The 15,284-nt window shown below is 46.8% G+C and overlaps 1 protein-coding gene across 4 annotated transcripts in view; it reads left to right on the forward strand.

Annotated features, from left to right (window-relative positions):
• The first annotated feature begins 1,069 nt into the window (after positions 1-1,069).
• The window catches only part of DAG1 (dystroglycan 1), a 71,722-nt gene continuing 57,507 nt past the window's right edge, over positions 1,070-15,284 (forward strand). Inside the window, exons 1-2 of one of the 4 annotated variants that reach the window (XM_043590396.1) lie at positions 1,070-1,832; positions 9,452-9,510. The gene's annotated coding sequence lies outside the window, so the exon portion shown is untranslated. Of the gene's footprint in view, positions 2,144-9,451; positions 9,511-15,284 lie in introns of all 4 variants that reach the window. The other 3 variants (XM_043590394.1, XM_043590395.1, XM_043590393.1) reach the window with 3 other exon arrangements.

Below are 15,284 nucleotides of genomic sequence, written 5' to 3' on the forward strand. Positions count from 1 at the left end.
TCTGTGCTGACAGCTCAGAGCCTGGAGCCAGCTTCAGATTCTTTTATTTATTATTTATTTTTATTTTTATTTAATGTTTTTAAATGTTTATTTTATTTTATTTTTTTTTTAATTTTCTCTTAATGTTTATTTATTTTTGAGACAGAGAGAGACAGAGCATGAATGGGGGAGGGTCAGAGAGAGAGGGAGACACAGAATCCAAAGCAGGCTCCAGGCTCTGAGCTGTCAGCACAGAGCCCGACGCGGGGCTCGAACCCACAGACCGTGAGATCATGACCTGAGCCGAAGTCGGACGCTTAACTGACTGAGCCACCCAGGCGCCCCTAAATGTTTATTTTTAAAAGAGAGACAGAGAGAGAGAGAGAGAGAGAGAGAGAGAAATGAAGCAGGTTCCAGGCTCTGAGCTGTCAGCATAGAGCTCAATGTGAGGCTTGAACTCACAAACCACAGATCATGACCTCAGCTGAAGTCAGACACTTAACTGACTGAGCCACCCAGATGCCCTCTGCTTCAGATTCTGTGTCTCCCTCTCTCTCTGCCCCTGCCCTGTTCTCCCTCTCTCTCTCAGAAATAAATATTATTTTTAAAAAATCTTAAAAAAAAATCAGACAGGTATGTGTATTTCAGAGAGGAGACTTTCCTTTCAGCTCTCTGAGATTTATTTTTCCTAGACACTCCTTAAGGAGGAGAAAGCAGGGGAGACCCAGACTTTTCTGGATGCAGGGAGGACCCCCCGGCAGGCAGCAGCCAGTTCTGTGTTCAGAATGTGCTCTCTGACAAAAGTGTAGGCTTGGAATTCCAGCCTGGACACAGGCCCAGGAGGGAATGGACATATCCTGACTACGGTTTGGTAGCGAAACGGAGCAGAGCTCACCATGAGTCCCATCCCAACCCATCCAGTAATTATTCAGGTCCAGTGACTGTCAGGTCTGGGGACTTGGGGGTAGGAGGCCATAGGTAAGCCCTGGGGGGAGAGCACCTTTAGGACCCTCCCCTTGAAGGGAGGAGGACCTCATCAGTAACCTCCGCTCCTTATTCCCTCACCCCCTGAAAGAATGCGGGCCACAAGTAGCGAGTGACCAGCGCCAGCGGGTCAGAGCTATTCCTGGCACCAGGAGAGGCAACGGATTCCGGAGTTCAGGGCGGGGGGAGGGGATGGGGGTCAGGCCTGAAGCGTTTCCCGGACGTCCTCGCCTGCTGGGGGTTAGGCCTTTGGAGAGCGGCCAGCTTCCCGCCCTTCCGGCCCTCGCCTCAGTTTCCCCATCCGTGTAAGGGCCACGCAACAGGGTAGTCATCCTTAGCAATTTAGAGGACGCTTTCTGATTGTTTTCATGGCTTAGAAATACCTCTCGATTTGCGTTCCAGGGAAATCGGAGGGCCAAACGATAGGTGGTCAGTTGTGGCAGGGCCAATTCTCGAGCCTGACCACCCTGGATCGGTTGGGAGCGTCTCAGAGGCCCCAATGCCTGAGGTTGGCGGGACGCCCCTCCCCCACTACCAGCCCAGAGGGCTGGGGGCAATCCGGACGGGCCGGGGCGTGTCCCGGGGACGGACGCTACTGGCCGGGGGCAGGGCTTCCAGGATAGGGCGTGTCCTCTTGGACAGGGGCGTGGCGGGCCAATGAGCGGAGCGGCGCGGATGAAGGCGGGGCCTGTGCGCGGGTGCGGCGCGCTGCGGGGCGGCGGACGCAGGCAGAAGCGGGCGTCGCGCGGACTGCCGGTCGGCGCCGCGCGGAGCTGGCCGCGGGATTGGCTGCGGCACTCGCGTGTCAGGCGGTTGCTAGGTTCCGGCCGCGCGCCCCGCCCTCGCGCTCGGCGCCCTCTCACCGCCCGGTACGTGCTCGCGCGGAGGCTGCGGTGCGGCGCTCGCGCTCCTCGGGCTCGGCTACGGCAGCGGCGGCGACGGCAGCTTGGCGCCGAGTCCCCGGGGAGCGGCGGCGGCGGCGCGGCGTCTTGCGGCCGGGAGGAGCAAGCACCTGCCGCGGCCCGCCCGCCGGCGCTCGGTGAGTGCGCTGCCGGTCCACTGCTGCCGAGCTTAGCAGCCCAGGCCCTTATCCCCGTGGCCGGCCGAGCCTTCCGAGGAACACCTGCTGCTGCTCGCGGTTTGGCCCGGGATAGGGACACGGTCGCGGACGTCCTTGCGGGTGAGGCAGCGGCGCGGCACGGAGAGAGCCGCCCCCCTCTTCTCGGTCCCTCGGGCGAAGGCTCAGGGCGTTCCGCGGCCGGGCCCGGGCTGCTTGCCGCGGCGATGGGCCAGGCCTCAGCCCGGCCCGCGCTCCGGGGAACGCGGGGCCTGCGCGTTGGCTGCAGGCGTGTGCGGCCTTCGGGCCGCCCCTTGGCCCTCCAAAGAGGGTCGCGCGGCTCAGTTGGGTGGAAGCCTGAGGATGGGGCAGTGACCCCCCGCAGGAGGCGGGGAAGGGCGCTGCAGCCGCTGGTACCTGAGCAGCTCAGAGCTTTGGGGTCCCCCCTCCTGCCCCCGCCTCCACACACACTCTTGAGCTTCTTTGGGAGCCGCCTGTCTTTTCACCTTTTTACTTGGTGTTTGGAAAACCAGATTCACCCGCGGGTGTATTTGTAAAGTGTCTCCAGAGAAAATGCTGTCTCTGCTTAGAATCCTGCTATAAATTCCAAGTTAATTTCGTACAAACTCAAGTGCTGATTAAAAATGGATATTTTGTTCTCTATGACATGTGAAGCTTTTAGATTTGTAAACCGACTTCTGGATTAGTTTTAATGATGATCGTGAAGTTTGCCTTGGTGAAAGCTAGAGCCTGGGACAGCAAGCACGTTTATAGCCTAGAGTTCTAACTTAAGAGCCAGGCCTGCTATTTCCCTAAATAAGCAAGGAGAAACGATTCCTGGCATGGAACCCAGATTCAGTGCAGGGAGGGTGGTGTTTATAGGACAGAAGTCCAGATAAAGAGTTAGATGTGCTACCAGGTGTTTTGGAGTTTGTGTAGATGGAATATTGTAACTTTATCAGGTTGTTCTATGCTTAGTGCTCAGAGATAACGATACTTTTGGAATGTCCCTGTTTTAAAAAGGATTCAACCTTGGAAGCATAAAAGTCTCTAGTTGGAGTGTGGAGTTGAATTGGACTTTGTTTGCTGTGGAGCCAAGGCATAAGAGTTCATGGCCTGTATGTTTAAAGGAGGCAGAGGAGCCATTTCTTGGAGAAATCAGATTTGAGGAGAGTATGATGCATAGTGTGAACCTATTCAAAGCCTGTGGGATACTGTATGAAAGGAAGAGTAAGCAGTGCTATATAAGCAACAAACACCTGGTTGGAACATGAAAGCTCTTGCAGATATGAGCTGCGGTTGAAAGAGGAAGAAAGCAAGTCTTCCCTGTTTTGAAAAGTTGATTTGACAAAATGCATTCATTCATTTAACTAATGTTTGGCTTCACTACTTGCCTGGTTTTGTGGTAGGTTCAGGGGACCCATGTAAAAGCAGCTGGCTCTGCCCTGACGGAACTCAGTTTCAGGGACAGTGAGGATTAGGGAACCTATGATTGATAGTATCTGCCCACTAAGTGTGCTCACATGGTGCTTTGAGAGCCTGAGGAGAGAGGGAATTCCTAAGCCGAGCATTGCAGGGCCAGCAGGAATTAGCTGGGGGACAGCAAGGTCTGGACACAGGGAACCACATGTACATGTGCTCCTAAAATAGCACCTGTGAGTTCTCCAGCTTGGCAAGTGGGAGCTATAGGCCTTTCTTGTGCTCAGGAGTTCAGACTTTATACTCCGGGTGCAGAAGCCTGAGAAGGCTTTTAAATTAGTGGAGTGGCACGGTTCAGACCCATGTTTAGAAAGATCTTGGCTGGTGACTACATAGGTGATGCAGGGAGGGGAGGGGTTCAGGAACTCTGGTCGTGAGGTCAGCCAGTAGAGGAGAGATGAGGAGGGAGGAGGAGCCAGCTGAGAGGCTGAAAAGGTTGAGCAGAGGGAATGCCAAGCTGGGGTTGGTGGGGGTTGGGGTGGGGGAGCAGGTAGGAGAAGGAACCTGCATTCAGGAATGTGTGGGTCAGAAAACTAAGCATGACCGAAGATTTAACTATGTCTTCTGCAAGTTTGCTGGTGTCTATTAAACATTGAGAATGATGGGGTATGGTGGACCCTGGGGCCACTTTGACGGAGATTGGGAAAGAAGAGGCATGGCATTTGATTTTTTAAAAACCTTCTCTCTCCCTTGAACTTAGGGCATTGCATTTCCTGTTCTTATTGTATTGATTTTAGAGTAGAGGTGTGTTCATTCTTGTTGATGCAGAGGAGAGTATGTTCAGTCCTTTACTTCACAATTGTTCAGCCTTTCTTGCTTTCTAGGTTAGCAATATGATGGAACTGTATCAGCCATAGTCAAAGGTTCTGGTTCTGTTCTGTGTGCACCATTGCTAATGGTTATAAGAATCCTTTTATATTGACTGTCGAAACAGAGTCACAGATGAAGGAATGTTCCCAAGGTCATACAGCTGTCATGTGGTAGAGTCACAGGTGGCTATGCCCACCTGCATTTGTGTTGTATCAAACTGATAATGGTAGCCTTGATTGGGTGCTTCTCTGGCGAAGACCAAGCCCAGGTGTCTGATGATAGGCACAATGCCAGGGTGATATGGGAGAGTTGGTCAGGGACTCCACACAGAATTCCAGGAACATATTGTGAGGGACCATTCTTAGAAATCAGGGTTTGTCTGAGCCTTCCTGGGCCTGTGCTGGTTGCTCTGGGCACCATGCTGAAGTAAGCCAAGGATCTTGGGTCTTAGGCTGGCAAGGGCAGACTTTAGGGGAAGACTTCATTTGAGCTGGACCTGCAAGAAAGGTTAGTGGTTTGATTGGTGAAGGAGTTGATGGCAGGAAGATCACAACTCTGGAAGGAAAAGAGGTGGAACAGAGGCAAGGCGTGGGAGAGAGAAGACTGGCCACCTTTTCTGTATGTTCTGGAAGGTTGGGTTGGAACCAGAATGCTACATGGAGGAATTTAGAGTTATGTAGGAACAGGGATCCTTGAAGGTCTTGGAGCACAGCTGTGGTGGTTTTATGAAATGAGCCCCGGGATGCCTGGGTGGCTCAGTTAGTGGAACATGTGACTTTTGATCTTGGGGTTGTGAGTTCGATGGGCATAAGTTTACTTTAAAAAAATTTATTTTATCAGGGCGCCTGGGTGGCTCAGTCAGTTGGGCATCCGACTTTGGCTCAGGTCATGATCTCACGGTTTGTGGATTTGAGCCCCACGTCGGGCTCTGTGCTGACAGCTCAGAGTCTGGAGCCTGCTTTGGATTGTGACTCTCTCTCTCTCTGCCCTCCCCCGCTCTGTCTCTCTCTAAAATAAACATTAAAGAAATTTATTTTATTTTTCAATAATTCTTTTTTTTTTTTAATTAAAAAAAATTTTTAACATTTTATTTTATTTTTTTGAGAGACAGAGCACAAGCAGGGGAGGGGCAAAGAGAGGGAGACACAGAATCCAAAGCAGGCTCCGGGCTCTGAGCTGTCAGCACAGAGCCCGATGTAGGGCTCGAGCTCATGAACGTGAGACCATGACCTGAGCTGAAGTCAGATGCCTAACTGACTGAGCCACTCAGGCGCTCCCCCACAAAATTTAGTTTTTAAATATTAAAGAAGAGAAAGTTAGCTTCCAATATGAGTTTGGAGACTGGACTGGAGGCAAGTTGGTTACTGCTCTGTTCCAGTAGGGAGATAGGGGACCTGAACAAGAATAGTGGTCAGCAGGGGAATGAAGGGGGAGAAAGAAGGTTCAAGATGAGTCAGTTCAGCAGACATTAGGGACCTGAATGGTGCTGGTACCATTAGGGATTTACCATTGAGTAGAAGGGGCAGAAGGTGGCAATGGAAAGATGGAGGAGTAAGGCAGCATCAGCTAAGTACTGGTGAGGACTTGCGAGAATCTGAATAAAGAGGGGCCCTTAGACTGCCAAAAGGGGAGAAGGATTGAGTCTGTGGCAGGCAGGCAAGATGAGGGGCTGTTCTTGGGTGAGCTGAAAAAGGTGGAGGAGGTAAAGACCAGGCTGTACCTAAGGAACAAGGAGTAGATAGGCTGGAGCCAAATGAAGTATCCCTTGGGGAAAAGTGGGGCAAAAGACTGACCTGAAGGCTGAGGTGGGTCAGTAGGGTATCTCTGGAAGTTCTGAGTGGGATACTGCTTGTGTTCCAGTTTTGACACAGAATCCAGAGGTTGCAGGGGGTGCAATTGCTGGAGGTAGAAAGGGTGGTCAAAAGAAATGGCGAGAAAGGGATGTACTTAGGGAGGAGAAACCATGATTTGTTGACCCACTTGGTGGGTAGGGGACTAGTGTGTTTTAAAATGTCTACAGTTTGGGAGACTCAGAATCATAGCAGGGATGATGTGGCTTTTGGCTGGATTCATTGAAAAATTGTCATTGACTTGCAGACTTGACCTGCACAGGGCAAACTAAAGGTAGCCTGTGATAGTGTGAAGTTGATCCCCCTTTACCTTGCTTGCCTTTTTGAGTTGAGTTTATTTTGGTCATAGCCTTCTTGATAAGAGGTGTACAACTAGCCTAGTGGAATGGCAAGTGGTGATAGACCCATTTAGTGGATGGGTAAGAATAAGAGTGAGGCCTTGTGAGGTTTTTCCTAGCCTGTATAGGAAGTCAGTGATGAGAAGTTTGGTTCAATATGCAGGTCCTCTGGGTGTGTTGTTTAGATTGGAGCCACTACAGAGTGTGACTGCTTGGAGGCCAGAGGCTTCCAGAGTATTCAGAGAAGTAAGAAATGCTGGTTTCATTGCGGGGGCCCAAATGGGGACTATAGAGTATTGAACTCCAAGGGAACTCAAGTGAGAATAAATTCAGGTAGTGTGTTGTTCTTCAGTGTGTCCTGTGTATTGGTTAAGGATTTCTCTGTCCTTTTCTGGAGTTTTCTGTCTCCTCCCCATTAAAGAGTGTATCTGTGTCTTTGCCAGTGTTTCTGTGCTGTTGCTTCTTTTTTTAAAAAAATTTTTTTTTTCAACGTTTATTTATTTTTGGGACAGAGAGAGACAGAGCACGAATGGGGGAGGGGCAGAGAGAGAGAGGGAGACACAGAATCGGAAACAGGCTCCAGGCTCTGAGCCATCAGCCCAGAGCCCGACGCGGGGCTCGAACTCCCGGACCGCGAGATCGTGACCTGGCTGAAGTCGGACGCTTAACCGACTGCGCCACCCAGGCGCCCCTGTGCTGTTGCTTCTTAAGCCTCCATCTTTTTCTGCTTTTTCTGTGTTGACATTCTAGGCCTGGAGTAAGGTGATAGTGGTTTTGAATACACAAGTGATTAATCTAGTTATTTCCCAGTGGGTCTTTTTGTGTCTATGCCTCTGGATAATAATTTAAAACAGTCTTCCTACGAGTCACATAACCTGCTTTGCCTTTTGACCGTTCTATTTCACTCTGATCATTAGTCAGTAATACTGCTCAGATAGCAATTTCTATAAATAGGATTTTAGAGTAGTTTACAAAATTACACCAGCCAGAGGGCTTAATTTAGCTTTAATGAATAGGGTTTCCTATTTTCCTATTTTCCTATTTCTTGTGTTTGATAGCTAAGCATTTTCTTAACTTTGCTCTGGGTCTAGGCTGGAAAGATGGATGGGATGCAGTGGTACAATATCATAAACTGAAGATGTCTAAGTTGATGAAGCTGTTCTGTGTTCTCTGTTGGAGTAAATTAAATCTGAAAGAAACTTTAGCAGTATGCTGATTTAATTTATACTTATATTTTATTGTAATTAAAAATTTTGGGGGCACCTGGGGTGGCTCAGTCGGTTAAGCGTCCAAGTTTGGCTCAGGTCATGATCTTGCGGTTCTTGAGTTCGAGCCCTGCTTCGGGCTCTGTGCAGACATCTCAGAGCCTGGAGCCTGCTTCGGATTCTTTATCTTCCCTCTGCTCTTCCCCCACCCGCCCTCTGTCTCTCTCTCAAAAATAAATAAGCATTAAAAAAAAAAATTAAAGGGACGACTGGGTGGCTCAGTTAGGTGGACATCTGACTTCGGCTCGGGTCATGATCTCACAGTTTGTGAGTCTGGGCCCCACATCAGGTTCTGTGCTGATAGCCTGGAGCCTGCTTCGGATTCTGTGTCTCCCTCTCTCTGCTCCTCCCCCACTTGCTCTCTGTCTCTGACTCTCAAAAATCAATAAGTTTATTTATTTAAGCAGTCTCTGCACCTAACATGGGACTCGAAATTAGTACCCTGAGATCAAGAGCTGCATGCTCTACGGACTGAGCCAGCCAGGTGCCTGGGTTTATACTTTGGCTTTATTTTTTCTAAAGTTTATTTATTTTTGAGAGAGAAAGTGCACATGTGCACATGTGAGTGAGTGGGGGAGAGGCAGAGAGTGAGGGGGAGAAAGAGAATCCCAAGCAGGCTACCCACTGTCAGCGTGGAGCCCAGTGTGGGGCTTGAACCCACAAATTGTGAGATCATGACCTGAGCTGAAATCAGGAGTTGAATGCTTAGCTGACTGAACCATCCAGGTGCCTCTACTTCTGTTTTATTTATTTTTTTAAATTTTAATTTAAATTTTTTAATTTTTTTTAATGTTTATTATCTTGAGAGAGAGAGAGAGAGAGAGGGAGACAGTGTGAGCGGAGGAGGGGTAGAGAGAGAGGGAGGCACAGAATCTGAAGCAAGCTTCAGGCTCCGGGCTGTCAGCACAGAGCCCGACATGGGGCATGAACCCATGAACCACGAGATCACGACCTGAGCCGAAGTTGGACACTTAACCATCTGAGCCACCCAGGTGCCCCTCTACTTCTGTTTTAAAAGCAGGCTCATAGGGGTGCCTGGGTGGCTCAGCTGGTTAAACATCTGACTTGGGTTCAGGTCATGATCTCACAGTTGGTGAGTTCAAGCCCTGTGTTGGGCTCTGTGCTGACAGCTCAGGGCCTAGAGCCTGCCTCAGATTCTGTGTGTATGTGTCTCTTTCTGCTCCTCCTCGCTCGTGCTCTCTCTCAAAAATAAATTAACATTAAAAAATAAAATCAGGCTCATAGTGGGAACAATCAACTGAATATAAAAAAATCACTTTTATGGCTGACTTTGTCCTACACATCATGGGTTACATTTAATAGCCCTGAGGTTAAAATACCACTGTCTAAATTTTAGATATTGGAATTGTTTATTATAATTATTTTAATTAAGTGATCTCCATGCACAACACGGGACTCAAACTCATGACCTTCAGATCAAGAGTTGCATGCTCTACCGATAGAGCTAGCCAGGTGCCCCTATTGGAATTATTTCTGTCTTTGAAATTGTTTACAGTTTTTGGTACTGGTTTAATTCTACAGAAAACATTTAGTTTGTCACTCTTTGACAAAGAAAGGTGACTGATTGGTGGGGTGGGCAGGAGACTGAGTAGCATTCCCCACTTCCTTTGGTGTAATTCTTTTTTGGTTGTGGGCATTCACCAATATTGGATCCTTCTTTTCCTGCAGGGCCTCTGCTCTTCAGGAAGATAAAAGACTTTTAAAGCAGCCTAGCACTAGAAGGCAAGGTAAGGTACTTGAAAAGAGATTGCTGCAAAAGAAAGATGATTGGTACTTGCATTCTTGGCAAAATCATTATGGGATTTTAAGTCACTATAGTGGGGAAAAAGCTGTATCAAGTAATACATATATTTAAAATAAGAAATTTTGAAAATGAAAAGAAAGGAAAAATCCTTTGTCCCCCAATTTTAGTCTTTCTTTTTTTTTTTTTAAGTTTTATTTAATCTTTGCACCACACGTGGAGCTTGAACCCACAACCCCAAGATCAAGAGTCTCATGCTCTTCCAACTGAGCCAGCCAGACACCTGTAGTCAGTATTTTATTTTTAAAAATTTATTATTTTTAAATTAATCTCCACACCCAATCTGGGGCTTGAACTCAGAACCTCAGGATCAAGAGTTGCTTGCTTCACTGACTGAGCCAGCCAGGCACCCACTAGTCTCTCTTTAAATAGGAAATGCCAACCCATGGTACAAACTCAGAAAGTTCAAAAGGATTATGCAAGGGAAAGCTTCTACCCATCCCTTTAGTCCCCAGTTCTCCCTAGGAGCAGCCATTATTCCCTGAGACCTGGGTGTCCTCCAGAGACCTTGGGCAGCACTTTTACGGAGTTTAGGTTAGAGCATAGACTCCATTTTTATCCTGCTTTTTTCTTAGCATTATAGCATGAGCTGTGTTTTAGATATACAACATTTGTAATGGCTAACTTGTTCGTAGTTCTTAGATAGTTGTTTCTTACTTTGATTATAATATGTAATGTTGCTATTAACATTTTTGGGCATTAAGCTTTTTTGGAATCTTTTTTTTTTTTTTTTTTTTAAGAATTTCATTATTTAAAAAAAAATAATCTCTACACTCAGTGTGGAGCTCGAATTCAACCCAAGAGCTGTATGCCCCACTGACTTTAGCTAGTCAAGCACCCCTAGAATCTTTCTTATCACCATATTAAATATAAAGCTTTTGAAAAAAATGAGACATGACTTACAGTTTTGTAGGAGCACATCTGTATTGTAGGAGCACATCTGTAATGTCAAGTGAGGCTGGTTTGTATTCGTTTTTATTTTTAAGCATGGTGTATGTTTTCCCTGGTCCCTTTTCTGTGACTTGTATGGATATGTGATTTTTATAGCCATGCAGAGGCCCAGGCTCAATGTTCTCTGCCATTGGCATAGGTGTAGCCACAGATTCAGTCTTCCTGAGGCGGTCCCAGCTCTCAGATACCCTAAGTATAGGGGAGGGTGCCATCAAGGGGAGCTCAAGGACAAGTGAGACACTTGGAAGGATGTGTCATATTCAGGGAAACAATGACCAGTGCCCAGCTTGGCACTTGCTCTTCATTTATATGGATGTTGAGTTTTTGTATGTGGAGTATGGGGATCTACAAACAAGAAGCATCTCTTACAGAGTTCTTTCTTTTTTCTTTAATTTATTATTATTAATAACATTTTTAATGTTTATTTTTGAGAGGGAGAGAGAGAGAGAGAGAGAGACAGGACAAGTGGGGGAATGGCAGAGAGAGAGAGAGAGAGAGAGAGAGACAGACGCAGAGTCTGAAGCAGGCTCCAGGCTCAGAACTGTCAGCACAGAGCCCAACATAGGGCTTGAACCCACAAACCATGAGATCATGATCTGAGCCAGAGTCGGGTGTTTAACCAATTGAGCCACCCAGGCACCCCGTATTATTATTATTTTTTAAGTAAGCCCTACACCTAATGTGGGGCTTGAACTCATGACCTGAGATCAAGGGTCACTTGCTCTACTGATTGAGCCAGTCGGGTGCCCCCAGAGTTCTTTCTAATAGTTGGTATCTAGGAGCACCTGGGTGGTTCAGTTGATTAAGCACCCAACTCTTGGTATTAGCTCAGGTCGTGATCTCATGGTTGTGGGATCAAGCCCCACATTGGGGCTTGGATTTCTTGAATTCCTGCTTGGAATTCTCTCTGTCTTTCTGTCTCTCTCTCTCTCTCTCAAAATAAATAAGTAAACATTAAAAAAGTAATAATAGTTGGTATCTACTGAAATAGGTTAGTGGACTTGGAGATGTTTGTTTTTGCAAATGATATGGTCGTTTCTATTTTACCTCTCTCTGTGCTGGGAGCATTTCCCTCCAAGCATCCTAGGGATTGATAAGGGATTACTTAAGATTCCCAAGGCTGTCTATAGCAGAAGTGAACCAGTTCTGCCTTGGTTGTCATAAATGCCTCTCTTAATTAGCTCAGTTCTCTAGGACTGGGTTGATACTTCAGCCAATTTTTGCCAAGAAAAATTATACAGTGAATAATGGAATTCCAAATAGCATTTCCTTTTTATTTGGCTATTAATCAGAACCTGGGACACCATCCATTTTCTGGGCCCTTATTTTACTATGGAATGCTTCCATAAAACACGCATCTCTCATCACTATAAATGTCACGTGTATACTCCTGTTTGGGCTGGTAGGTTATCTTTGCATCATAACTGCCCTGACCTCAGGGAGCCTTGCTTACTGGATTTTTTAATAGTGGAGACCAGCCTGATGAGTGGTCCTTGAGCAGGGGTGGGTTCTGCATCTTGTGGAAAATTAGGAAATGTAGAGAACTTTGCTCTACCTGTTATGTTAAGCATGCCTGAATAAGTGTCTTATATTTTTAGACTGAGCAGTGTTGGGAAGATTGAATTGCCTGAGTAGAGAAATTTGGTGGGAGGAGACTAGAAGAGAAGCTCTTTATTAAAGATCTAAAAATAGAATTCATTAAAGTCTCAAATAGATAACAGTAGGATTCCTGTCTTACTCTCTCCTCTGGATTTGTGCTACCAGCTGTTGCTTCTGCTTACCTGGAAAAGATCACAATATTTTGTCAGAAGGGTCAACAGTATAGACTTAAAATACTGTGTTTGCCAGTCTGAAGATGTGCTTTTTCCAGTTTTAAAGTACTTTAAAAAGCGACTGGATTCTTTGGCGCTGGGAAGAAATTCTTAGCAGGAAAAGTTGATTCTTTTCCTTGGAATGCCCGCCCTGAGCTGACAGGGCCTGTGGGGTCCCTTCTCCCTTCAAAGCCTTGAGTTTTTTTCCTTCTGGTTAGGCATTGATGACGAGAGAGGGGACTCTTGTATAAGGCATCTAATTTGCCCATCTAATGCTACCTTAATCAGATGGGACCTCAGGTCTCCCTTCTGATTTTTTAAAGAGGGGTTTCTTTTTGAATCAAAAAGGTGGAAAGGAAAATGGCTGCTCATGTGCCTATGGTGCCCCGGGCTGCCTTTGCCCTTTTCCTCTGTGTGAGGGGGTGAAGGAATATCCTTGTCTCCCCTCTTCTCTCCTGCCATGAGCTTCCAGGGAGAATGGGGCTCATTGTGGGCTGTGCCTGCAGGCACAGTGTCAGGTCTGCTGTGGCTTCTCTCTGGTCTGCTGTGGTTTCTGGGTGCTGAGGGCCCAGCAAGTAGTCATTTCCTCACATGCTGCCCTGCTGTTCAGGACTGTTCTGAGGCATGGCGCATGTGTTTTGTTTGCTCCTAGGTCTGTCCTCTGATTTTGTCATGTCTTGATAAACATTCTTGTGGACCCTTTTGCAGGCCTGAGCTCACTCTTGCAACAGATTTGAGGCCATATTTGGAGAGGCAGGCCTGCTGCTCCCAAGGGTGGCTTAGTGCCTGGTCACAAGAGACTGGGCACTCTCTCCAGGCCTTTCTTATGTTTGGAATCCTCTGGGAAGCATAGGATTAATCTATTTGTGAATGAAATAGGCTTTAAATTTTTAAAAATTTATTTTGGCCTTCAATTGTATCTCAATAAGTCTGGAAAAAATTTGTTTTAGCTTTAATCAACTATAGAACTTATTCAAGATGTGAAATGCTAGAGTATGATTCTCCAGGTGGGGGAAGCCAGAGGGACTCAGCTTTTTAAAAAACAGGTTTGGTTTGGACGTGGATACTTTCTCCTGATACCAAAGTGCCTTACCCATCAGGCGGTTCTTTTTTATTTTTTTAATGTTTATTTTTTGAAAGAGAGAGACAGAGCATGAGTGGAGGAGGAGCAGAGAGAGAGGGAGACACAGAGCTTGAAGCAGGCTCCAGGTTCTGAGCTGTCAGCATAGAGCCCAGTGCAGGGCTTGAACTCACAAACCGCGGGATCATGACCTGAGCCGAAGTCGGATGCTTAACTGACTGAGCCGCCCAGGTGCCCCCATCAGGCGGTTCTTTTCACCCTAGACCAGTGTGTCCTTGGGGAAAAAAAAGTATGAGGTACTTCTGTTTTTTGTGAGTGGACAGATAGAGGCTGCTTCTTTTTCAGGGGTGTTAGTTTCAGATGGGGAGCCAGATGTATGGTCAGCTGTTGTGCATTAGCAGGTTCTGTAAGGATCAGGTGAGTGAGCTGGTGATGGTAGGAGGATGGAAAAGCCCTGGTCAGGCCCTCCTGGAGTTGGCAGAGGGCTTTTCTACATGCAATCTATATGCAATCTATATGATTGCATGGATGGCTGCTAATTTTGTTCCTTTAAAACCCAGATAGGGCTGGGGCGCCTGGGTGGCGCAGTCGGTTAAGCGTCCGACTTCAGCCAGGTCACGATCTCGCGGTCCGGGAGTTCGAGCCCCGCGTCGGGCTCTGGGCTGATGGCTCAGAGCCTGGAGCCTGTTTCCGATTCTGTGTCTCCCTCTCTCTCTGCCCCTCCCCCGTTCATGCTCTGTCTCTCTCTGTCCCAAAAATAAATAAACGTTGAAAAAAAAAATTAAAACCCAGATAGGGAGATTATTCGGAACGGTACTGGAAAGATATTTGAGTAAAAAAATTCCATTCTTTCCATGATGCTTCAGTATGTCTGATTTCTTCGTCTTCTGTGGAAGTGTCCTCTGAAAGGAGCAGCTGGCACTGGCACTACCCTGGGTGTTTGCCTTCCTCCTACCTTTTGTTTTTTTCTTTTATTAGAGGGGGACAAAATCTAGTCTATTTTATCCTTCTGACTGGGCAGAATGATAGGTTTCTTTTCTCTTGTTTTAGGATTGGGAGTGGCGTTTTGTTTTTATCAAATAAAAGAATAAAACATACTTACCATGCTGAGATCACACTGTCAATACCAGCACTTGTTATAAGATGGTATTGAGTTCTAATGGAGAACTCTTCTTTCAGATAGTGCCTGCTCATACATAGTGTTTTGGGTCATGAGTTCCCAAGAGGTGAGGTCTACCCACTGAAGGTCCTTGCACTTTGGCAAGACCAGCAAGAGTTTGGCACAAGTGTGATGAGGTTGGACAAACAAAACTGAGTATTCTCAGCAGTAGAAACGGGCCTGAGGAAGGAACCTACCAGATGTACTGAGTCCCCTGGGACCCTTGCATCCTAATATGGCTTAAGTAAGGCCCTTGACCTCTCTGCTTCAGTAAAACTGGGACAGAGTATCCTTCCCATAGGCTGCTGAGAAGGAAATAAAGGTTGACTAGTAATGTTCCCTGTACTGTTCTGTAATGGCTACTTGTTAATATTACATTTATCCTTTTCCTTTCCGGTGTAAATTAGGACTCTGATATTTAACAAAGGCTGGTTATGTTTCTTAGGTTGAGTTACAGGTTCAGGGGTGTTTTTTTATTATGTTTCACAATTACAAATGTAATAGGTGATTTTAGATGTAGCTAGCATTTGATAGAATCAAACAAACCTAGATACAAGCCCATTGGTACCTCCCAGGAAGCAGCTCTACCTTGACTGCTCACTCATCTGTGGGGTTTTGAGTGCTACGGTGTCTTGTTGGGGCGGGTGGTCCTTGGAGGCATTGGCCTCTGTCAAGATGAGTAAGAGGATGAAAATACT

The sequence above is a fragment of the Prionailurus bengalensis genome, chromosome A2 (assembly GCF_016509475.1).
Source record: "Prionailurus bengalensis isolate Pbe53 chromosome A2, Fcat_Pben_1.1_paternal_pri, whole genome shotgun sequence".
In the NCBI taxonomy this organism is placed as follows: domain Eukaryota; kingdom Metazoa; phylum Chordata; class Mammalia; order Carnivora; family Felidae; genus Prionailurus; species Prionailurus bengalensis.